The sequence below is a fragment of the Rhinoraja longicauda genome, chromosome 23, assembly GCF_053455715.1.
Source record: "Rhinoraja longicauda isolate Sanriku21f chromosome 23, sRhiLon1.1, whole genome shotgun sequence".
NCBI classification, from domain to species: Eukaryota; Metazoa; Chordata; class Chondrichthyes; order Rajiformes; family Arhynchobatidae; genus Rhinoraja; species Rhinoraja longicauda.
Genome location: NC_135975.1, coordinates 28261025 through 28287546, shown reverse-complemented (window position 1 = coordinate 28287546; position 26522 = coordinate 28261025). Strand labels below are relative to the sequence as shown.

At 42.9% G+C, this 26522-nt stretch overlaps 1 protein-coding gene across 10 annotated transcripts in view; it reads left to right on the top strand.

Annotated features, from left to right (window-relative positions):
- The window catches only part of eps8a (EGFR pathway substrate 8a, signaling adaptor), a 140976-nt gene that overhangs the window by 56748 nt on the left and 57706 nt on the right, over positions 1-26522 (top strand). Inside the window, exon 1 of one of the 10 annotated variants that reach the window (XM_078419930.1) lies at positions 14165-14282. The exons of 8 other annotated variants lie outside the window; for them this stretch is intronic. The gene's annotated coding sequence lies outside the window, so the exon portion shown is untranslated. Of the gene's footprint in view, positions 1-14164; positions 14283-19480; positions 19535-26522 lie in introns of those variants that run through there. One more of the 10 variants, XM_078419931.1, reaches the window with a different exon arrangement.

Sequence of the window (26522 nt, the reverse complement as noted above, 5' to 3'; positions counted from 1 at the left end):
GAATGAACTGCAGATGCTGGTTTATATCGAAGGTAGACAAAATGTGCTTTGTGAAGAGTCCGAAGAAGGGTCTCGACCCGAAACGTCACCCCTTTTTTCTCCAGAGATGCTGTCTGACCCGCTGAGTTACTCAGCACTTTGTGTATTTTCTAAGAAATGAAATTCCTTAGTTCAAGAATCCTAACTGATGAGAACCATGGGCAAGTTTACATACCAACTCTGAAATAAAAGGCTGAATGCTTTGCTTCTGACAAGTTGCAATATTAATGCTTCTTTTCTGTCGTTGTTTGCATGCATGACGTTTTGTCAATACTGTGGTGCCAGGTTAGCGTATTGGATGGATGAGTCACGTAGGTAGTTGCAAAAGATTGTTCACAATCTAAACAGTCCAATTGAGGGACAAATCAATTGCTTGAGAGTGGATCAAATAGGTTTAGGTTAACTCAATTGCTTCATGGTTGGAAGTTAAATGTGCATGACTTATGCCTTTTCAATTGAAGTGCAATGATAATGCTTCAGGTATATGGTTTGCTGTTTGTGATAGGAAGGTGTTTCAGTACAGCATAACTTTGTTACTTGCCTGATTCAAATTTGCACTCATTGAAGGAACATTGGAAGAAGACATTGGATTTTACGGAGCGTATTGTTGTAAATTGTAATGATCCCCCCCACCACCCCGCCAAAAAGAAAATCAGCTGGGGAGGCATTGAATTGGCTGTGATCCCCGTACAGAGTACTTATGAAAGACCATTTAAAATGTGTTTGAAATCTTACACTTATTTTTCTGAAATTTGCATTAGCTTTCATAAACTCCATTTTATCATGCGGAAATGGGAAGCTAAAGGATTAATTAAGAAAACTAAAGATGATTGCATTTTCAGTATGAAGAAGGGATTGGAGAACACCCCCAAGAGATTGGGGGCGGCATGGTGACACATCGGTAGAGTTGCTGCCTTATAGCGCCAGAGACCCCGGGATCGAACCTGACTTTGAGTGCTGTCTGTATGGAGTTTGTACATTCTCCCCATGACCGCATGGGTTTTCCCTGTGTGCTCCAGTTTCCTCCCACACTCCAAAGGCTTACAGGTTTGTAGGTTAATTAGCTTTGGTGATGATGGTAAATTGTTCCTAGTGTGGTAGGATAGTGCTAGTGTACGGGGATCACTGGTCTGCTCAAACTCGTTGGGCCGAAGGGCCTGTTTCCATGCTATATTTCTAAACTAAAGTGTCCCAACCCAAAGCGTCGTCAGTCTATTCAGTCCACAGAGTTTGCCTGAGTTCCTCCAGCACTTTGTTTAATTTGCTCAAGATTCCTGCATCTGCAGTTTCTTGTGTGGTCATCTGCACATAATGTGAAGTTGTCAAGTTATCCAATTTCAAGTAAGGTTAGCTACACTTGCTGACTTCCCAACCTGCCACCCAGTATGCCTGATATTAAATATAAACAGTAATGAATAATCTGTCATTAGTTAACATTTTTCCCTTAATCTAAAATTCAGACAGGTTTGCCAAGTGAGCAATTTGACTAACATTCTGAGTGTATTCAGTTTTTTCTTAACCTCTAAATTACGATAATGTTTGTGAAGTCTTAACCTTGCTTGGAAAAATAATGTGGATGCGAAGAGGAAATCTGAGTGGAAATTGTATAATTATCTGTGTTGGAAGGAACTGCAGGTGCTGGTTTAAACCAAAGATAGGCACAAAATGCTGGAGTAACTCAGCGGGGACAAGCAGCATCTCTGGAGGGAAGGAATGGGTGACGTTTCAGGTCGAGACCATTCTTCAGACTGTAATTATCTGATCCTTGAAAGGAGGAATAGAAACAAGTTTACCTTTAATTCTCCCCTGCAGGCATACAATAAAGAGAACGCTGCCTCTTATTTATCCTTTGCTAATGGGTCCATGAAAAGTGACAATTTTTGCCTTCATTTTGCTTTTTACTGTTTTATTTGATCATTTTCTTCATGTCTCTACTCTCTTTTCATTTATCTCGGTATTTCTAAACCATAACTTTCTATACTCAACGTGTTGGTAAAAATTTGGCAGAGGTGTCAATTTTTAAATGCTCTGGTTTTACCTGTCGCAGAATTTTGCAGTACCAAAGCTCAAGTATCAGCGTTTACAAAGCATATTCTAATGTTGTATAAACTCAGTGGGTTTTTGTTGTAGAAGGTGCAAAATAAGCTTTGTTTAAAAGTAAATGAAATATATTTAAAAGTTAAGTGTAAATATCCCCTCGTTCACAGGTTCAAGTTTTCTTATTTTGTTAATGTTGAGTCTTGTACTAGATGAAGAATTTTATTAGTACAGGCACTGATATTTTTAGTGCAACACTCTCCTTCCATTAAAATGCACGATTTAAAATTTCTATTTAGGCAGTAAAATTTGGTCGGAATGGATAAAATGGGTCATGAAGAGTATAAAATGTCGTATAAAATGTGGTGACTCTTGTGCACTGACACAGTGTGGTCTAGCACTAGCACTAGCACTAGCACAGCTGCACTCGGCCATCAGTAAGCAGCAGGATGCCCGCCCCAACGGTGCCTTCATTGTTGCAGGGGACTTCAATCAGGTCGACCTACGAGCCTCGCTCCACAAATTCCATCAGCATGTGCAGTGCCCTACCAGGGGCTCAAACACACTGGATAAGGTGTACACCAATGTAAAGGACGCCTACAGAGCTCTCCCCTGCCCACCCCTGGAACAATCCGATCACCTCTCACTGTTTCTACTGCCCGCATACAAACCCCTCATCCGCAAGACCAAACCCACAATAAAGGCGGTCAAAATATGGCCCGAGGATGCCACCCTACAACTCCAGGACTGCTTTGATCGCACCGACTGGGACCTGTTTGCACAACAGGCCACCTACGGTTCAGAGGTAGACTTGGAGGAATACGCATCCACTGTGCTCTCCTACATCAACTGCTGTGTGGAGAATGTCACGGAGGACAAAGAGATAAAGATGTTCCCAAACCGGAAACCCTGGATGAACAAGGAGGTACAGAACCTGCTGAGGGCACGCAACAATGCCTTTAAATCTGGTGACACTTCAGCATACAGTGTTGCCAGATCACACCTGAACAAAGGTATTAAAAGGGCCAAAGACACCCATAGGCAACGGGTGGAAGACCACTTCAACACCATGGACACCAGAAGCATGTGGCAGGGTGTCAGGGACATCACTGGCTACAAGAGCAGCCCTGCCTGCCCCCACAGCGATATGGCACTGACCAACGAGCTTAACACCTTCTTTGCCCGCTTTGAAACTGGCAAAACCACCTTGAGTGAAAGAACCCCAGCCGAGGCGGTGGGACAGGTCTTGCAACTGAGCACACAGGAGGTACAACGCGCTCTGCAAAGGGTCAACCCACGCAAGGCTGCAGGACCGGATGGAGTTCAAGGAAGGGTACTGAAGGACTGTGCTGAACAGCTGGCTGAGGTATTCACCAGGATCTTTAACCTGTCATTATCTCTGGCTACGGTCCCCAAGTGCCTGAAGTCGGCTATCATAGTTCCGGTGCCGAAAAAAGCAAAGATCTCCAACCTGAACGACTACCGCCCGGTTGCCCTAACGCCGATAGTCATGAAGTGCTTTGAGAGGCTGGTCCTCTCACACATCAAATCCAGCATCCCTGACTCACTGGACCCACATCAATTTGCATACAGGGCAAATAGATCCACAGAGGAAGCCATCTCTCTGGCTCTTCACACTGTCCTGACTCACCTAGAGAGACAGGGCACGTACGTGAGGATGCTATTCATAGACTATAGCTCCGCCTTCAACACGGTCATCCCCACCAAGCTCATCACCAAACTCCACCAGCTAGGCCTCAGCTCGTCATTATGTGACTGGATCCTGGACTTCCTGCTGGAACGACCGCAGGCAGTGAGAATGGGACCGCACCTGTCCTCCACTATCACCCTGAGTACCGGCACACCACAGGGCTGTGTTCTGAGCCCCATGCTCTACTCCCTCTTCACACACGACTGTGTTCCTGCATTCGACACCAACACCATTGTCAAGTTTGCAGATGACACAACGGTGATCGGGCTGATCACCAACGGGGATGAAACAAACTATAGAGCGGAGGTGCAGAACCTGGTGGACTGGTGCTCGGATAACAACCTGTCCCTAAATACCACCAAGACCAAGGAGCTGATCATCAACTTCCGTAGGTCACATAACGGGGAATATGCCCCGATCTCTATCAACGGGGACAGTGTGGAGAGAGTGTCCAGCTTCAAGTTTCTGGGCACTCACATTTCGGAGGACCTAACATGGTCCAATAACACTGCTGCGCTGGTCAAGAAGGCACAACAAAGACTGTTCTACTTAAGAACACTGAAAAAGTCTGGTCTACCCCAACAGCTGCTGACGACCTTCTACCGCTGCACCATAGAGAGCATCCTAACGCATGGCATCCCTGTGTGGTACCTCAGCTGCACGGAGGCAGAAAGGAAAGCTCTACAGCGGGTAGTCCATAGAGCTCAGAGGGTCATCGGAACACAGCTACCAGACTTGGAGGGCATCTACAACACACGATGCCTCAGAAAAGCCACCAGCATCCACAAAGACTCTTCACACCCCTGCAACAGTCTGTTCGAACTCCTTCCATCGGGCAGACGATACAAGGCCTTCTATGCCCGCACCTCCAGACTCAGGAACAGCTTCATCCCCAGGGCCATAGCTGCTATGAACCGGTCCTGCTGAGCCGGATGGCCACAACACATAGATCAACTTGCACTTTACCCTGTCCAAAACTGTTACAACTGTTTCGTTTCGTTGGGTTGCTGCTGTCTAAATTACCTAAATTATTGCATCGTATGGGAGGCGCATTCCCAATCTCGTTGTACCCCTGGGTACAATGACAATAAAGATATATTGTATTGTATTGTATTGTATTGTACTATCTTACCCTCTGATGCTTAGTATGATTGTGCCGAATGTATAGCAGGATTGTCACTGAACTGCATGCAAGAAAATAATTTCTCTGTACAAGTGACAATAAAGTCCTATTGAAGGACCTGTTTCCATGCTATCTTGCTGTATGACCAGTGGGAAAATATTGTTTAAAATTTTTTTTGACATTAATGTTAGTTTCACTATTTTACCGTATTAAGAAGGAAACAACACCACCATGCACAGTCAGGTTCACGCCTGGCATTGTAATATGAGGAAATGCCATGAGCAGCAAAACATGAATATTAAATGCAATTTAGACAAACTGCTCATCCTCGTTGACTCAGGCAATTGTCCTACCTCATTGTCAACATTTTTTTCAGCCGATGTTGCAGTTCGTCTATTTGCGCATAAACTGAAGTTTGTGTCGGAGCAAGTAATTGTAAAACTGAAGGACATAATGATCTGATTCATCTCCAATGAGCTGAAGTTACTTGGTGCATCATAGAGCATGGAAAGAGGCTGCTGGGGTCATGAAACCTCTGGTGGATTATTGTAGTTATCGCCACTTCCCTTTTCTTGCTCATAGCTGGCAAGGTTCTCTTTCCAAGTACATATGTAATCCTTTTGGAAGATTACAGTTACATTCCCCAAGAGTGGACTTTGGCCCTAAATATCCCCTATTTACCAATAAATTTCCTGACGTCACAGTGTAGATTGCACTAGATTATTAAACTTGAATTTTAAATGTAAAACATGGGGAAAGGTAAAGGTAGCAACTTTTAGTGTGGACAGAGGAAAGTCTATTTCCCTCTTTTGGATTAATGGATATGTGGAATGGAATGCAGTGAAGGAGACACATTATATTAATTGATTACATCATGGCCAAATATATCTAAAAAAATATGGCAAATAAAGACTTGCAAATCTTGGCTCAAAGTCCTCTTGGATAAAACATCAACCTTTTAATTATAAAAGTAAGTCTATGCATAAATTCAAATCATGTTTCGCTTCAATGATCGTAATAAAATTGGCAGTGAAGTCTTGCTTCGAGCTGTAGTTTTATTCTCAGGAGATTTCATTCAGAGATACAGCATGGAAACAGATCCTTTGACCCACTGAGTTCACACCGACCATCGATCATTCATTCACACTAGTTCTGCGTTATTCCACTTTCTCATCCACTCCCCACACATTACCCCACAGGGGCAATTTACAGAGGGCCAATTAACCTACAAACCCGCATGTCTTTGGGATATTGGAGGAAACCCACAGGGTCACAGGGAGAATGTGCAAACTCCATACACAGATAGCAGCAGAGGTCAGGATCGAACCCGGGACTCTGGCGCTGTGAGGCAGCATCTCTCCAAGCTGCACCACTGTGAGCTGGTATAAGAAAATAACTGCAGATGCTGGTACAAATCGAAGGTATTTATTCACAAAATGCTGGAGTAACTCAGCATCTCAGTGAAGAAGGAATGGGTGAGGTTTCGGGTCGAGACCCTTCTTCAGACTGATTGAGCTGGATTGGATTGGCTCATTGCACAACATCTGGGAACTGCCAGATGGGTTCAGGTGTAAAGGTGCGTTTTGTCCCACTGACACTATAACTCGGGTTCCAACTAAAAGGTTGAGTCTGATATACTCAGTTATTAATGTTACCAGGAGCAAATGTTAATGGAAATAGAAGGAACTGCAGATGTTGAAATCTTGGGCAAAACACAAAGTGCTGGAGGAACTCAGCAGGTCAGGGAAGGGAATGGACAGATCTGAAGAAGGGTCCCAACCTGAAACATGGCCTGTTCACCCCTTCCATAGATAGTCATACAGCGTGGAAACGGAATCATATTATGTAGCATAGACAGAGTCACACAGCATGGTCATGGAAACGAGTTTAACATGGTGTGTTTTTTTAGCATTTCAATGTGTTTATTATCTTTTGGGAGCTGGAAGGAGGTCCTGCGTCCTGTGATTGAGAAGTAAAAGTAAATGTCAAGTGATGCACATCATTCAGTGAAGGGATTATTGCAAATTTATTTAAATTGGATCAATCTAAGTCTTTCGCTGGGGATGTTGCCACATTGTGCTGCATGTTTGTTGGCGGCTAGCCATGACATATCATGATACAGTACGTTGGCTGTAGTTGATTATGTCGAATGACTTGTATTCATTTTGCTACATGGAAACAGTGAATGCGTGGAAACTGACATCATGGTTCAGCTAATATATCTGAAAGACTGCATGTACAGGGGAAACCGAGGCAGGAACAGATTTTCTGGGAATCCTTGTGGTAATGGCATGGAAATGGGAAGGGAAACCATTGCTGGTGATTCATTGATCCTGATGCATGACTTGAGAATGAAATGGCAGCATTCAGTGTTTAGAGATGCAGCATGGAAACAGGCTCTTCAGCCCACCGAGTTCATACCAACCATCGCGCCAACCATCGATCACCCGTTCACACTAGTTTTCTGTTATCCCACTTCCTTATCCGCTCCCTACACACTAGGGGGAAGTTTACAGAGGCCAGTAACCCTACAAACCCACGTCTTTGGAATGCGGAGGGAAACCAGAGCACCCAGAGGAAACCCACGTGCAACTCCACGCAGATAGCACCCAAGGTCAGGATCGAACCCAGGTCCCTGGCACTGTGAGACAGCAGCTCCACCAGCTGCGCCACTGTGGTACCTAAGAATGGTACGTCATCGAAAGTATGGATGGATTGAGAGAAACGGAAGGGATAGTTCAGCTTTTTTACAGTAAGATAGGATACCATTAGAACCAATTAATAAAAGCAGGAGTACTCCGTTTCATCCCTCAGGCCTGTTTTACCATTCTGTAAAATTGCTGTTCCTCGTGCAATCTTTTTATTTTAAGTTAATTGAATTTAAATTGCAGACGTGCCATGGAGAGAGAGTTGAATTCTTGTCTCTGACTCATTTGTCCAAGCCGCTGAAATGCTAATCTATCAGTTCCTTTCCTATGAGATGGATAAGTATGATTGATCTGTCGTTATTCCCATGCTACTCCAGTTAATCTAGCAAGCAAAGCTATTTTGCGTACACTTATGCTGAAGCTGTAATTTACCCGTGATTACCTTGAGTAAACTTTGCGTCATTAAGCTGAAAAGAGTGCAGAGAAGATTTACGAGGATGTTGACAGGACTTCAGGACCTAAGCTATAGGGAGAGGTTGGGCAAGCAAGAACTTTTTTTCCTGGAGTGCAGGAGGCTGAGGGGTGATCTTAGGGAGGTGTATACAATCATGAGGGGAATAGACAGGGTAAATGCACAAAGTATTTTACCCAGGGTAAGGGGATGAAGAACCAGAATACTGAGGTTTAAAGTGAGAGGAGAAAGATTTAATAGGAACCTGAGGGGCAACGTTTCCGCACAGAGGGTGGTGGGTATGTGGAAGAGTTGTCAGAGGAGGTAATTGAGGCAGGTACTTTAACATCATTTAAAATATACTTGGGTAGGCACATGGATAGGAAATGTTTAGAGGGATATGGCCCAAATGTAGGCAAATGGGACTAACTTAGATTGGACATCTTGGCCGGGATGGCTGCTTTGGTCCAAAGGGCCTGTTTCTGCACTAAATGACTATGAAACAACACATCACATATTCCGCTTGGATAGCTTACAACCCAATGGTATGAACAATGAATTCTCAAATATAGAGGAATATGAACCAAATACGGACAAATAGGACTGGCTTAGATGGGGCATCTTGGTTCCCGGAGGCGAATTGGGCCGAAGGAGCTCATTTCCATGCTGCATGACTCTATGAAACGACAGTTTTTTTGGCTGAATTAAATTTCAACAATGTTGTAGGTATGGACCAGAGATGGGGGATGGGGTGATGGTTGGACAAGGGAGTGGTGAGCGAACTTTGCACCATAGAAATGGGTGGTTCCTTGCATTGAACTGCACTCTCCCCACTCGGGTAAATTGGTATGCTGTGCATAGCTGAATATTAGGCAGATTTTGAGTGGCAGCAGTCATGATTCTTTTTAACTAAATATTGACTTCTGGCAGTAGGCAGAAAGCTGGAGGAGTTTTGTCTTCAGAACAAGTTTGTTTTCATTTTTTAAGTTTCGCCACTTAGATTTCGATGGTTTCAAAAGTATCAACCAGTACTAACAAATGTTACTAATTTTAAGTCTAGTGCATTGAGATTTCAAGATATTACATCGAACATAGAAAAGTACAGCACAGGAATAGGCTGGAGTAACTCAGCGGGTCAGGCAACATCTCCGGAGAAAAGGAATAGGTGACATTTCTTCGGACCATCTATGGATTCTGGATAGTTGCGTTTCTGGTTGTAGATTTTGTTCAGGATAAGTGGCAAAGATTTATTTATTAAAGCATTCAAGATTATAGGGAGGGAAATTGGAGAAGAGCCAAAAATCTTTCAGAGAAATAGGAAAACTAGTCCTGAATAGGTTATTCAGAAGCTTTTAAACTTGATTTGGATCAAATGGCAGTAGAATCATTGGAAAAACAAATGTTTTTTTCCTACTGTTTCAATCACAACCCTTTTTAATCGACTGCAGAAGGGTGTATATACTGTTTCCTTTTTATATTTTTAAGAAACTTGTTTACCTAATTCCAGTACCCGGGCCGTGCCTTGGCAGCCGTCCTGTGATAGGAGGCACATTGGTTTACTCATTAACTTTTAATATTGTGAAATGTGTGGCAGGTTCATCACTAGTCGATTGCAATAAGAGTTGTAATATAAGATTGCACACGAATGCAGTTTATGGTGTGTTGCAGTAAATTTTATCACGTTGGAGATGTGAAACTCAGGTCATCAGACGTGCCAATTCACAGACGAGGAGGTGGAGGGAAATTCATAGTTGAGCAATTATCCAACATGTGATGGCAAACCAGTTGCAGCCAAGCTAAGCAGGATGTATGGTAGAACTTGAGTAGTGATAGCAGCTTGAAGAAATCCATACTCGCCCAATACTTCGATTCAATAGGCTTTGATTCTGGATTTAAGATTCAATTTGTTGTCCATTGGGGAGAAAAAAAATCACAATTTCCAAAGTTATGTTTGCAGAGACTGATGCAATGGTGTTCACATGACATTGAAACTAGGTGTGGTTGTAGGACGCGTATTTGGTAGCCAGACTTAAACATCAAACCTTAGAAGAAATTTGAACCATGCTCAGAATATATTTCATCCTTTCCAATGAGAAACATCTGTCCAAACTTGCCGTGTGTTAGTTTTTAAAAAAAACTCTGAAGCTTACACTTGTCCATTTGAGCTCAAATTAAATCAGTAGAACTTTTCCGATCAGGCTAAGGATTTAACATAGACCTCAGTTGCCATTAAAAGAATGCGTCAAGTATTGTCAGTGAATTGTGAAACTGATGTTTCCGTTGGCATGAAGCCTCTTGTTTGCAGTGTAGTGCATGATTTGTTTTGTCGAGTTAAAGTTTGTCTCTTATGAGAAATTGTTCCTCTGGAGGCACTCTGGAGGTCCAATATTGGAATTACTGCACGTTCGGTCATCTTCTGGCCCTGACTTTGTCCTCCACATGGAATGCTGATTTCAATTAGAGATGGATCAAGTCAGCCCAAATTGCTGGACCTTCCTTTGGATAGGAATATTATTTGTGAAGTAAAAAATGAGTTTTATTTTCAGATTTCCTGGTCCAAAAATTAATAGAGTCTGCCTGTCCTGCGGATTTGAGGCAGACCATGCTAATTTAGATTTTAGACATTGGACCCGTTGAAGTGAACTTCCCAGTGCACTGCCTTGAAAGTGATGTCCCTCCCAAAGTGAGTTCCATAGTGAATTTAGTGAATTGCATAATTTCATGTCTTAAATTGACACGGTTAGTGTCAGCCTGATATTGGGCATCCAATAAAACTCTGCATATTTAAGAAATTCTAAACCTGGCGACCAAGAAATTCACATCTGTCATAGACACAAAATACCGAAGTAACTTAGCGAGTCAGGCAGGTACCCTGGAGAAAGGGAATTGGTGATGTTTCGGGTGGAGACTCTTCTCTCAGTCTGAAGAAGCGTCTTGACCCGAAATGTCGGCTACTCCTTTTCTTCAGAGATGCTGTCTGACCCGCTGAGTTACTCCAGCTTTTTGTGTCTATCTTCGGTGTAACTAGCATCTGTGGTTCCGTCCTACACAATTCATAATGGTGCTGTTTCAGTCCAGCCGCTTGGAGGTAAGTATTCATTCCTTGATGGAGTGTATCGGGTAGTCGTGGAAACATGGAGGTATGGAAGGGGTGAATCTCAGGTTGGTCGAGCTAATGCCATTACTTCACAAGTTCCGGGTGTCGGATTGTTTACAAAAGCACATACTAGCAGGCGTTCCTTCATGAGAGGGCTTTGGCTTACGGTTTTCTGGAACATGAGTATACTCTGATGGTGCAGCCTTCCCAAGCTTTTCTCTAATTCAGCCCTATTTTAAGACTTGAAAGTTTATGGATCCTTAAAAGTCAGGGGAAAAAAACCCAGAAATAGTTCAGCTATGTCTTGAGGCAGACCATGCTAATTAATGGATAAATGGTAGGGTATTTTGGGATATTACTTTAGTTGCATCTCGCAATCTTGAAGATCCTTCTCAGATGGTGATTGAGCTCCAGTTGAAGAAGGGTCCCGACCTGAAATGTCACCCATTCCTTCTCTCCAGAGATTCTGCCTGTCGCGCTGAGTAACTCCAGCATTCTGTGTCGATCTTGGGCTCCAGTTGAAGTTTTTTTTATCAGTGCAGCACTCTTTCGGTGTTGCTTTGGTGTTTGGATGAAGATTTATTTAGCTTCCCGGGCCATCAACCTATTTAGTCTGTGTCAGACCATCTGCACATAGCGTGAGCTCACTAACCCATTCACGAATGGTTCCACCATTTGCAGGTGACGGTCTTTAAGTAGCAGAAGAGTGTTTTGGCAAAACATTGACTCGAATTAATGAATAAATTAAAAATGCAGCATTCATATAGCCCTTCATGAAGTGTGTGAGATATTAAAAAAACAGCATGGATTCACCTAGGCTGTAGAGGTAGAGAAACCAAACAATTCTTTTGTCTTTGTAAATTTCCCTTGTAAATTTTAACAAGCAGAGGGGCTCCCTGGGATATGAATGACCTCAAAAATCCACCTTTACACAAATTCTCCGATTATATTTTTAAAGCATTTATTCAAGCTTTGATTTGCAGTAATCTCTTAATTATCATTAATGTTCCCATAGCAATAAAAGTTGTTTATTTGTGTAGAAGATAGATTAAAATGAAACAAATTGATTGATCTGCGGGCATTTATAAGATTGTACGTTCAAGGAGCAGAATGAGGCCATTCGGCCCATCAGATCTACTCTGCCATTCAATCATCATGGCTGATCTATCTTTTCCCCTCAACACCATTCTCCTGCCTTCTTCCCATAAGCCCATTTATTCTGTTATAGTTGAAAAGGTTAGTTGCTTTGTAGATCCTAATACCCTGTATTTGTTTCTTATGGCTGCGGAATTCTTAGATTTTTAATGCAAAATAATAAGACGGTGAAACTGAATAATTTTGGTCTGGATTTGAGTAATTAATCTAAACAGTCAATGCTCAAAATACTGCACCTGTAATATGCTGAGATTGAGGGGATCATTCTGCAAAAGAGAACTTGGCTCTAGAATTAAAGGTTGGCAGTGACTAAAAGCATTGCCCCACATCTGTGGGTCATTGAGCAGTATTGGAAGAATACACTGCAGTAAACACGGAGGAGTATCTGTAGAGAGCAAAAAGCATTACATATCCCGGGTCAGCGACTTTTCAGCAGCATTGAAAAACTGTTAGAACTGCTGCAGGTTTTAAGCCGGAACAAAGTCGGGAAGAATGTGAAAGTGTTGAAAAGCAAGGTCTTACGATTTCATTGTCCCAGTGAACAGTCTGTCAATGTACACACGATGCACTTGGTGCAGTGAAAGAGCAAGTTGGATTTTATAGGTGTTCTATGATCCATGTAATGTCATCATTGGGCATTGCTGTGTGGAAGTTTGAGTTTAGTTTATTGTCACGTGTACCGAGGTACAGGGAAAAGCTTTTGTCACATGCTAACCAGTCAGTGGAAAGGCAGTAAATGATTACAATCGAGTCATTCACAGGGTACTGATACATGATAAAGGGAATAATGTGAATAATGTTTAGTGCAAGATAAAGCCACTAATGTCCGATCATTGATAGTCCAAGACTCTCCAGTAAGGTAGAAAGTAGTTCAGGACTGCTGTCTAATTGTGGTAGGGTTCAGTTGCCTGATGACAGCTCGGAAGAAACTGTCCCTGAATCCGGAGATGTGCATTTTCACACTTCTACACCTCTTGCCCGATGGAAGAGGGGAGAAGAAGGAGTGGCCAGGCTGCGACCCATCCTTGATTATTATGCTGGTGGCCTTGCCAAGGCAGCGTGAAGTATAAATCGAGTCAATGGAAGGGAGGTTGGTTTGTGTGATGGTCTGGGCTGCATCTACAAATCTATGCAATTTCTTGTGGTCTTGAATGACACTGTTCCCAAATCATGTGATGTTTCCCAATAAATTCAGCCATTGCCAAACAGTTATGTTTAGAGTTTGAATTTGGAATTCAGTTGTTTAGATTGACTTTTTACTGTTCCACTTGGTGGGGAAGGTGGGCGTGTATATGTGTGGTGAATCTGTAATCATTGCAAAACATATCTGAAATTTTTTTCCTGGTGTGGTTATGATTTGGGGCCATCAAAGCTATATGCCCGATGTGTCTCGGGTCCTGGATAAGGTGAACACTCTTGCGTGACCTGTGCTGCCTGTAGCTTTGTTGACTAAAGAAAGCTACAGAAGCAAACACTGATTTACGTTCAGTGAATGAGTGGGTCAGGTTGAAGCAGCATAACCCTTGTGGACTTGTTGAAGCTTCACTTCAAAGAGCAAGTTTGAAAGAGCTGTAGGTCTTGAGCTGGGCATGCTTTGATTTCATCACGGGCTACTGGGCTATGAGAACAAGATATTGGGTGTGGTAAGCTTCCTTGAGCTTTTTGGAGAAAATTTGTGGAAATGTTAGTCTGCCAAAATGAGTGGCGACCTTTAGGGTCAGCCATTTTAAAGTGTACGAGCTGTGCCCAGGGGTATTTTGTTGCTGATTGCAGGATTAATAAACTGCAGTGATTCACATAATTACTGTTGATAGTTTGAGAGGCAGAGCACTTAACCACAATTCATTGGCGGTATTCACTACTTGCTGTTAACCACCTGGTGACCAGTCCATCACGGTACTGACTTCCCCACCACAGAAGGGATCTATAGGAGGCACTGCCTCAAAAAGGCAGCCAGGATCATCAAGGACCCACACCACCCTGGCCACGCCGTCATTTCACTCCTGCCATCGGAAGAAACGGTAAGAATTTGAAAACTGTGACCACCATGTTCAAGAACAGTTTCTTCCAAGAACCATCAGGCTTCGAACACTACGTAACACTAAGTTCAACTGTGAAGTTCTATGGACTGTCTTTGGTTGCACTCAAGTTTACAAAGATTTTTTGCACTAGTATCGATTTTTCTTTAGTTTATTATATATTATCTGTGTGTATTGTGTTGACAGGTCTGTTAAGCTGCAGCAAATAATAATTTTGTTGTTTAGCTGTCAGTGCAATTAAACCCTCTTGACCCTCTCTCTTAATATAAGATCTGGGTGAGGAGTTGATTTAATCATTCCAATACTCAACCTGAAATGAAATGATGGACAAGCCAAAGTTTGATCTAGCTGCCTTGAAGAATAAGGCTTTGAGTGTGTTTAGGACCGCAGTATTTTTTTTGTCTGGTGCCAAGCTGCAAGGGTGTTGAAAGGAAGACGTTGTCTAATAAACCTATTCGCCAATCATGGCAGTTGCAAAAATAACTACAGATGCTAGCTGGAAGTCTGAAAAGTAAACTGAAAATGCTGGAAGCACTCAGTAGCCCAGGCAACATCTGTGAAAGGAGAAACAAAATGAACACTTACATCAAAGACCCGTTGCCAAGTTGTTCTGATGAAGAGTCTTCAACCTGTAGCATTAACTGTTTTTCTCTCCAATGGTCTTGCTGTGGGTTCTGTGGTGTATTTTAGAAATCCCAGGTAAAGACCAGCTTTGTTGCTGTGCCAGTTGGCTGAAATTTATTCCTCAATCAGTGGAAGTTGTCCTAATCTGTAAATTAATTCCAACAAAGTTCTAACTGGAGAAAGACACAAAATGCTGGTGTAAAAAGCAGCATCCCTGGAGAGATGAAATGGGTGACGTTTCGGGTTGAGACTGAAGAAGGGTCTCGACCTGAAATGTCATCCATTCCTTCTCTCCAGAGATGCTGCCTGTCCCGCTGAGTTACTCCAGCATTTTGTGTCTACCTTCAGTGTATCCCTGCATCTGCAGTTCCTTCCTACACATTCTAACTGGAGTTATTTTCGTAAGAGGGCAGTTTTGTCTTTTGACACTGCTGAAGCAGCATTACATTGGGGTTGGCATCAGTTAAGATTGGGACAGACTTGTCAGCAATTGCAATATAATATAAACAGACCATACAGTGCTGACAAATGAGGCAGGAACAGAGAAAATTAGCAACAGCAATCACTTCATGATTGCATGATATAGAGCAGTGGATGGAAAAGGAGAAACTTGAATAATCATATAAGAAAATCAAGAGCCAGGTTAAAACATCCCCTTTGTCACCAACCACAACATTTTAGAATTCATTGCAATCTCTATGTCCTAATGGTATAAAACACCTTCAATATTTGCATTATACTGTTGGTTTCCAACACGATCTACCTTTTGTGGAGATGTGCTTACTGACATTTGCCAATTTGTGCTAATTGCCTCTTGGTCTTAATCTGGAAGAGTTGTAAAATCAACCTCTTCTGTTCCATTGTTGGGATGATAATTTTGTAAAATGCCTTCTACCTGAAATGGAAGCAAAAAAAACAAGTCAAGAGGAGAGACAAGAGCCAACAATGTTGGAACTGAGATTTGGAGAGCAGAGCAATTGCTGGAAATGAGAACTAATAAATAAATCTGCAAAAAGCCCAGTAGGTCCAGCAGCTTCTGCAAAGAGAGATAATGTTACAGTTTGTTGAGTCTACATCAGAACTGAATACTGCTGTAATACGCAGGAAAAGATAGTTATCTGAAATTGTTGAAAGTAGTGCCAAGTCCTGAGGACTGTGGCATACACAGGTTCAAGGTGAGATGTTCCTTATGTTTGTGTTGAGCTTCATTGAAACCATGTAAAGCCAAAGACAACTGTTGAAGTGAGCTGGAGAATTAACATGATAGCTGTCAGGATACTTCAGCTTAACCTTGTGGACTAATGGTGGCAAAGTGCTGGAGTAACTCAGTAGGACAAACAGCATCTCTGGAAAATATGGATTGGCAACGTTTCTGGTCAGGACTTTTCCTCACACTGATTGTGGTGGGGAGAAAGCTGGAAGAGAGTTGGGGACGGGCCAAAGCCTTCAGACCGATGAAGTAGTTTGACAAGGTAATCATCCAAATTTCAATTTTATTTTCCAGTGGAGAGAAGACCAAATCACCCAAAGCATCTGTTAAATCACAAGAAGTGCAAGCAAATCATATTTTAGCTGTTGTTTGTAATGTTTGGTTTGCTGGATAATACAAAGGGTAGTTGGCAAATCCCCTGCAATTGCACGGATAGGCACTGTGAGAAATTGCATGGAAATGTGCTGTGAGAAGGGAAATGAATGTTTATGAAGATGGAAAAGTGAGTCAGGGAAACATAAAGGAATGGTGCCTTTGGTAAACTGAAAAGGAAGGCATTTCTAATGGTAGAAGCGAGGGAGGATGATCAGTTTAATGTGTAGGCTGGTGGTGTGGAAGCTGAGTACAAGAGAACCCTACCCTGATCTCAGTTGGAGGAGAGTGGGTGAATCAAGACTCTGAGGAAGTGCGGCGACTGAATCATCGCCTATTCATTCCCTCCACAGATGCAGTCTGACCCGCTGAATTGCTCCTGCACTTTGCGTTTAGCTCGAGTTGAGTGTTTAATTGTCATGTACCAACAACGGAACAATGAGGTTCGTACTTGCAGCAGCATAGTGAACCTGTAAACGCAATACATGTAGATAATATATCATGAGCAACAAAAAAAAATCAAAAAATTGATAACCACAATACTAGAGCAAAAACACCCAGACTACTCAATGAAGCCAAAGGCAGCACATTGAAGTTCACAGTTGAGGTTAGTCTTGTGCAGTGTTCAAGAATCTGATGGTTGTTGGGAAGAAGCTGTTCTTGAACCTGGAGGTCATGTTTTTCAGACTCCTGTACCTTCTTCCCGATGGCAGGAGTGAAATGAGAGCGTGGTCAGGGTGGTGTAGGTGAGGGCAGATGGACAGGAAATGGGGCAGATGTGATTGAGGTATTTTGGTAGGGAAACTTACAGGTAAGAAAGGAAAAAGCATGTTGGAAGCACATGGTATTGGGGGTAGGGTACTGACATGGATAGAAAATTGGTTGACAGACAGAAAGCAAAGAGTGGGGATAAATGGGTCCCTTTCGGAATGGCAGGCAGTGACCAGTGGGGTACCGCAAGGTTCGGTGCTGGGACCCCAGCTATTTACGATATACATTAATGACTTAGACGAAGGGATTAAAAGTACCATTAGCAAATTTGCAGATGATACTAAGTTGGGGGGTAGTGTGAATTGTGAGGAAGATGCAATAAGGCTGCAGGGTGACTTGGACAGGTTGTGTGAGTGGGCGGATACATGGCAGATGCAGTTTAATGTAGGTAAGTGTGAGGTTATTCACTTTGGAAGCAAGAATAGAAAGGCAGATTATTATCTGAATGGTGTCAAGTTAGGAGGAGGGGGAGTTCAACGAGATCTGGGTGTCCTAGTGCATCAGTCAATGAAAGGAAGCATGCAGGTACAGCAGGCAGTGAAGAAAGCCAATGGAATGTTGGCCTTCGTAACAAGAGGAGTTGAGTATAGGAGCAAAGAGGTCCTTCTACAGTTGTACCGGGCCCTGGTGAGACCGCACCTGGAGTACTGTGTGCAGTTTTGGTCTCCAAATTTGAGGAAGGATATTCTTGCTATGGAGGGCGTGCAGCGTAGGTTCACTAGGTTAATTCCCGGAATGGCGGGACTGTCGTATGTTGAAAGGCTGGAGCGATTGGGCTTGTATACACTGGAATTTAGAAGGATGAGGGGGGGATCTTATTGAAACATATAAGATAATTAGGGGATTGGACACATTAGAGGCAGATAACATGTTCCCAATGTTGGGGGAGTCCAGAACAAGGGGCCACAGTTTAAGAATAAGGGGTAGGCCATTTAGAACGGAGATGAGGAAGAACTTTTTCAGTCAGAGGGTGGTGAAGGTGTGGAATTCTCTGCCTCAGAAGGCAGTGGAGGCCAGTTTGTTGGATGCTTTCAAGAGAGAGCTGGATAGAGCTCTTAAGGATAGCGGAGTTAGGGGGTATGGGGAGAAGGCAGGAACGGGGTACTGATTGAGAGTGATCAGCCATGATCGCATTGAATGGCGGTGCTGGCTCGAAGGGCTGAATGGCCTACTCCTGCACCTATTGTCTATTGTCTATTGTCTATTATTGTTGTAAAAAGTATCATCATTGGCACCATGGCGAAGCTGGTAGAGCTGCTGCCTCACAGCGGCGGAGACCTGGGTACAATCCTGACAGGTGCTGTCTGTGTATGGAGTTTCCACGTTCTCCCTGTGGCCGTGTGGGTCTTGTCTGGGTGCTCCGGTTTCCTTTCACGTCCCAAAGACGTGCTGGTTTGGAGCCATATTAAAAAAATAGTCTCTCGTGTGTCAGTGGTGAATGTAGTAGTGGGATAATATGGAACTAATGTGACCGGATGGTCAGTGGTCAGGTGGAGTCAATTGGTCAAAGGACTTCTTTCCTCGCTGTATCAATTACAGTCAGTCAGTTTTGTTTATTGTCACGAGTACCGAGGTACAGTGAAAAGCTTTTGTTGCATGCTCTCCAGTCAGCAGAAAGACAATAGATGTTATAATCGAGCCATTTACAGTGTATAGACACATGATAAGAGAATAACGTTTAGTGCACGGTAAAGCCAGCAAAGTCCAATCAAGAAAAATTCAATCAATTTTCCACAACAAATGCAATAGAGTTGGAAAAAGTGGGAAATGTCATGGAGCCGTGACAATAATTAATGTAGGAGGGGGTACAAGTGAGGTAGCTGTGGGAGTTGGTGAGCTTGCTACGGCTATTTGCTGTGATAATCCCCGAGTTGGAAATGAAGTCTAGAACAATTATCCGATTTCCCCGAGTGGCTTGTTTGTCATTTGTACGTTGCTCAGCAATGCCTGCCAATGTTTAGTTTGCTGTCTTTCCGCCTTTCTATAACTGGTTAAATATAATTCATTAAACATGATTCTGTTATGTTCTTTAAATGTGAAGAGCATTACATTAATGCTTGGTCAATTTGCTCAGCCATAGTTCCACCCACGAGTAAACAATTTGTGTATGTTCTTGGCTCCTCACCAGAATTGCACAGTGTATCTTACCGATGTGCTCAGGATAGGTTGCCAGGAGAGAGAGAGTTCTAATGGTATCAACAGGAACAACTTATACAGCGAGATCCATCGTTGAGAGTGTTACTGAGCTGGGAACCTGGTGAGAACTCCTGCCCTACCTGCTACTACACTCAGTTTAGTTTAGAGATACAGGCATGGAAACAGGCCTTTCGGCCCACTGAGTCCACGCCAATCAGTGATCACCTTGTTATCTAACACTATCCTACACACTACGGACAATTTACACTTCTCACCAAAGCCAATTGGCCTACAAACGTAAGCCTTTGGAGTGTGGGAGGAAACCAGAGCACCCGGAGAAAACCCACGCAGCCACGGGGAGAACATACAAACTCGGTACAGACAGCACCTACAGTCAGGATCGAACCCAGACGCTGTAAGGCAGAAACTCTATAGCTGCACCACCATGCTCCTGTTGTAATGGGAACCTGGCCTCCCCAGTGGTATACATTGACTCTGAAGGAGAGTCCCAACCTGAAACATCACCTAGCCCTGTCTGACCCGCTGAGTTACTCCAGCACTTTGTGTCTTTTTTTTATAAACCAGCATCTGAAGTTCCGTGTTTCTACAATGCTATACATTGTTGTGCCAGGATTCTCTTGTCAATCCCTGCCCTCTGATGACATTTTCACGACAATGATTTGGTGTGGAGAGACTGGCCTTGAGGAGTGAATGATAGACACAAAATGCTGGAGTAACTCAGCGGGTCAGGCAACATCTCTGGAGAAAAGGAATAGGTGACCTTTCATGGCGAGACCTTTCTTCAGCCAGAGAGTCAGGGGAGAGGGATGAAACTAGAGGTATGAAAAGGTACAGAACAAATCAGAGCCGGCACCAATGGCCAAGGAAAGATGGTGCCCACAATGGTCCATTGTCAGCTGTGGAAGAGGTGATAACAAAGGGATTCGAAAAGTGAAACTAGCAGTACGACTTGGGTGGGGGAGGGACGGAGAGAGAGGGAATGCAAGGGTTACGTGAAGTTACCACTGGGTTGTAAACCCTTTCTTTAAAAGGTATGTACCTATGAGGTTTCAGTCTGGTGAACCAGAACACGACGATTCAGTGCTCTGTGAGGTAGCGCTGCAGAGGGCTCCAGTCAATCTGTCTAAATGAGGAAAAGTCAGGATTACAACATCAATCATTAAGTGAGTTTGCAAATGTAATCTTGCAAGAAGCTGAGTTTGAAATAGGCCTTGGTAATTTGTCCTGCTATTTTGAAGGTAAAACTAAACAACGTGAAAAGTTGAGGTTTTCCTCTGCTGACTCAAGGGCAAAGGTCTGGGAAAATGAGGGTGTTCTGTATACACAGTCATGGTGCGGAGAAAATTCCCTGGTCATGTGGCCTTTTATCACTGGTGAATTGCGAGCTGTAGATTTGTGCTCAGTCACCTGGTTGCAAACTCTCCCAGTCCAGCAAAGCAGCTGAAAGATCAAAACAGCAACCAATACCTTTAACAGTTAGCAGCGTGATTATTTTCATTAATCATTAAGTGGCTGCAAGGGAGAAACAATAGGTACTTGACAGACCTCTCTGCTCGAAGAATGTTTAATAACCTCCATCAGGCTGGTTGCGGATAAATAAGAGTATTTTTCCAGTACTGAAGTGAGTGAAATTTGCGCTTTACGTAGCTATCGTGTTCTTAAGGTACCTCATAAAAACTAGGTCAGATACTAAGAAATTAAAAAAAATAATTGCTCTTTGGAGACTCCTGGGCCATGTTTGATCTCAGTAATTAGAGATTTCCCAGTTTATTTTTCTTCCAAAGGTAATTCTTAAACCCATTTCTTTGTAAAATATAAGTATCGATTGCGGCCTCTTGGTTGCGTGACCTCGGGGATCATGGTGCAAAAAGCATCAAGTCTATGGCAGACTCGCTAGACCTGTTGGCCTTTCCCTCCGAGTTTTATATGTTTATATGTAAGCAATTGCTATTGCCATGGCTGGAAGTATATTACAGCACAGACTGATAATGAAATGCCACCCCGTGACATTAATATGTAATTTGACTTGGGCAGCTTGCAACCCAGCGGTATGATATTATAGTAGGAAGGAATTGCAGATGCTGGTTTACACCGAAGATGGACATAAATGCTGGAGTAACTCAGCGGGAGAGTCTGAAAAAGGGTCTTGACCCAAAACGCCACCCATTCCTTCTCTCCAGAGATGCTGCCTGTCCCGCTGAGTTACTTCAGCATTTTATGTCTACGGTATGAATATTGATTTATATAACTTCAAGTAACCCTTGCTTTTCCTCTCTCTCCGTCCCTCCCCCACCCAAGTCGTACTGCTAGTTTCACTTTTCGCATCCCTTTGTTATCACCTCTTCCACAGCTGATTGATCAAAACTGTGAACCTCAATCAAGACATTGGTATTTGGGCTTTAAAAGCATGTACGAATTTCCTGGCGACGTAAACACTGCAAAACCATCAGAAGTTGGCACCCTTATTTATAAGATTTTATAAATATGTTCGGTTTTTTGGTGCAAGGAAAGAAGAGAAGGTTTAGATTTTTGCAACAAAACTGTACGGTGGACAGATCTGAGAGGAATATACCGTGGCAAAAAATGATTTATTGCCTGATTTGTACGGATGATGTTTTGAATGGCCAGTTTCAGTGTGTGGAAGCTGTGATCCAATTTTCAGGCCTTAAGTTTATTTGTCCGGATGATGTATTTGCTACATGACCTCGATTGCTCAGCGGAACTTGTCTAGATGGCTTCTTTTCCATGTCATTAGATGTCAGCAGAGAAGATTTATGCGGATGTGGCCAGAACCCGAGGCCTGAGCTATAGGTAAAGGTTGGGCAGGCTAGGACTTAATTCTTTGGAGCGCAAGAGGCTGAGGGATGATCGCAAGAAGGTGTATAAAATCATTAGTAGAATAGATATGGTGAATGCACAATCTTTTACCAAGGGTAGGGGAATCAAGAACCAGAGGACATAGGTTTAAGGTGGGAGTAGAAAGATTTAGAGGGGAACCTGAGAGGCATCTTTTTCACTCTGAGGGTGGTGGGTATATGGAACAAGTTATCAGAGGAGGTAGTTGAGGTATGTACCACAACAACCTTTAAAAGGTATTTAGACAGTTACATGAATAGGACCGAGTTAGAAGGATATTTACGAAGTGGTGCAAATGGTACTAGCTTAGATGGGTCATCTTGGTCGGTCTGGACGAATTGAGCTGAAGGGCCTGTTTCCGTGCTGTATGATTCTGAGCAGTGAAGTCAGTCAAGACAAAATGTGTAGGTGTCAAGACAATGTTGTTTCGATCTAGCTTTCTTGAATTTTACAAGGTAATGATTGATCAATGAACAGGAGATCAAGCTGGACACTAAATGCTGGAGTAACTTAGAAGGTCAGGAGAAAAGGAATAGGTGACGTTTTGGATCGAGACCCTTATTCAGACTGAAAGTCAGGGAAGAAGGAAACTAGAGGTATGAAAAGGTACAGAACAAATCAGAGCTGGTACTAATGGCCAAGGAGCCCACAACGTTCAGTTGTTGGCTGTGGAGGAAGTGATAACGAAGGGATATGAACAGAGAAACTAGCAAGATGACTAGGGTGGGTGAGAGACGGAGAGGGAAAGCAAGGGTTATATGGTTTTGTATATTCGGAAAACTGTAAGACCCAATTGGTCTAAGCGTTGAAGAAGATCATGACCTATGTTTAGACGAGTTTTTATTTGTGAATTGTGCATCTGTAGTGCATGTTTATCATGGTCTGAAGTTAATCGGATTGCAAAATTGTCAGCTGCAGTCTGCATATTTTTAAATAAACTAGTTAACAACAGGAATGTTGTGCAGGAGGTATGTGTACCAAAGATAACTTTAAAAAAAATTGTTGTGTAAAGCACCAAAGGTTGAATAATTCTGTCAGAAAAGTCAGCTCTGCACACAGAAAGCAGACTATGTGGAGATCGAGCTCGTACCAGCTACAAGCTTGTTGTGCTCATGCCTGCATATCTTCCCAATTTGTCACTGTACTCATTAACCTGACAGGTTTCGTTGTGTGTAAATTGATCTGCAAGGAACATGGCCATGCATTGGGAGCATAGTTCCTGACACCACGCTGATAAAAGCACAACTGTGTTGACCTTTAATGTAGAAGAGGCCAAGACACGAAGAAGAGCAAAAAGAGAAATAAAAGCATGGGCAAGTAGGTTAATGTTGAAATCTTAGCAAAATTATCAACTGTTCAGGAGGCTTTGTTCGTGTTCTTGAACAGATGCTAACGCACAGATTTCTTTGAGGAACAATGGGCAAATACCAACATTAGAACTATAAGCTGCTTGGTCCGTGCAATGTGTGTTGTTGTTGGCAGAGTGGATTTATTCTTTCTAACAAAGATTTGCTTCACTGATGTTCTTCCCAGAATATTTTGGGTTAATAATGAAAGAGAGTTGGGATGGTCAATGTACAGCTGTGATTCATAGCTTTGGCCTTGTGAAGTGAATGAAGTTATTGAGAGAAGTAGAAACAAGGAACTGCAGATGCTCATTTACTAAAAGAAGGCACAATAATAATAATAATAATAATAATAATAATAATAATAATAAGCATTTATTTTATATAGCGCCTTACCAGAAGCTCAAAGCGCTTTACAAAAACAATCATAACATAAAAACAAACAGACAAACTATCCTAACGGAGAAGCGGCGAATAAACAGCGCCAGCGTCCTCTCACGTCAGGGTCCGGCAGTATACAACACAAAGCAATGTGCTGGAGTAACTCAGCGTGTCCGACAACATCTTTGGAGAACATGGATAAATAATGTTTTGGGTCGAGGCCGAGCTGTAAACCAGCGTCCGCAGTTCTTTGTTTCTACATTTTACTGCTCCATTATGAAATCTATAACCTCGACCTTATTTTTTATATTACCGTATAGATGATAATGTTTCCAGGTAAACGGGGAGGACTTGTTCGTTCACGTCACTCCTGAATTAGTAGTGCTGCTGCCAGCAGAGACACCTCACTTAATTAATATATACGCACCACCGATTTTCCGGCAACTGGGGGTCCGGTGCCCCCATTAATCCAGACAAAATCCCACCCCATCCTGGAGGTTCCCCTGAAAATATGGTGCCTAGGCCGGGTGAGGCGGCCGATCTCCACCTCATTGGGACTTTGGCGCTGATCGGCGGGTCGAATCTCCTCTAAGCGGCCGACTTTGCGGCCTGGTATCTCGGCCCCCTGTGATACCGTGTTGGTCTGGCAAAATGGATAATCTGGAAAGGCTCTGGAACCAAGAGTGCCGGAAAATCAGTGGTGGACCTGTACTTATTTTGAATGCAAGTCGTTTTTGCATGATATATGGTTCAGTGGAATACCAAAAGGTGCATTAAATATTGCCCAATCTTCAAGAACTGGAAAGTACAATGGTGCAAAGCAGAGGAATTGGTTGCTCGAACTTGGAGTAATGTAGTGGGTCCCAACCGTTTTCAAAGGAAGTTCGATTGACAATCCTAACCACTTCTGAGGACAATTCACATAAATCATATTAACCAGATATTGATATTGTAGGTACTATTTAAAGTTCTAGAACTGGAATGTATTAATAAATTAGATTCTGTTCAGTTCAAAACCAAACAATAATAAGCCATTGATGCCTTTTTGAAATGATTTTCGCCATTCTCAATGATGGAAGTTCAATGGTGATCCGCGTAGAATAGAACAGTACAGCACAGGAAAAGGCCTTATGGCCCACAATTTCAGTGCCAAATATGATGCCTAGACCATCACTTATTTAACTGCACATAACCCATATCCTTCCATTCTCTGCATATCCATGTGTTTATCCAAAAGTTTGTTAACGCCACTAACGTATCTGCTTTAACCACCACCCTCAGCAATGTGTTCCAGGCACTCACCAGCCTCTGTGTGAAAAAAAACACGCCCCGCACATCTCCTTTAAACTTTGCCCCTCTCACCTTGAAGCTATGCCCGCTTATATATTTTTTCCAACAGGGGAAAAAGATTCTTTTAGTTTATTTTAGTTTAGAGATTCTGACTGTATCCTATCAATGCCTCATAATTGTATATAGTTATATAAGGTCTGCCTACAACCTCCGGCTTTCCAGAGAAAACAATCTGTCCAACCTCTCCCTGTAGTCAATACCCCCTAATCTGGGCATCATTCTGGTAAACAGCTACATGATATTAGAGTATTACTGTCTCTTTCAATCAATTACTGTTTCCACCTATCACCGTCCAGGTTCTGCCACAACATGTCACCTATCTATGTTCTCCAGAGAAGCTGCCTGACCCAAGAAGTTAATTCGGCACTTTGTCCTTTTGTGGTTTGTGTAAACCAGCGCCTGCAGTTCCTTGGGTCAATGTTTGTTTTATGGCCGGTTGTCTGATGTCATGAGAACAGTTGTATTTAGGTAGTCTGGTATAGATGTGTGGCATCTTGTGGAAGGAAGCTGATCTGACGAGGAGGGCTCATCCTCCATGTCCATGTGGGTATATTGAAGGCTGTGGAATAGGCTAGAGAAATTAGTCTTTCGGGTTTGGCGGGGGCCTATGTTCTGGATTGATATTTCTAATGTGCTTCTTAGCACCATAATATATGAATAATTGCACTGTGGCTATTCTGCATGGATAGGCATGCTTGAATTAGTATGAAATGCTGTTGATATTTCTCTTCTGCTCTTCTGAACCCTCCCACTCCTTTCTGTCACTCATTACATGAGCCCCTGCATGTATAGTTCATAATTTTAAAATTATCTTTGTCACACCATGAGTTCTGTTTTGCACATCAACAAATGAGTTCACAACTCACAGGATTGCATGGTTGCACAGCGGTAGAATTGCTGCCTTACAGTGCCAGAGATCCGGCTTTGATCCTGATTACGGGTGCTGTCTGTGCGGAGTTTGTACGTTCTCCCCGTGATCTGCCTGGGTTTTCTCTGGGTGCTCCGGTTTCCTCCCACACTCCAAGGACGTACAGGTTTGTATGTTAATTGGCTTTGGTAAAAAAGTGGTAAATTGTCCCTAGTGTGTAGGACAGCGTTAATGTACGGGGATTGCTGTTTAGCAAGGACCCGGTGGGCCGAAGGTCCTGTTTCCGC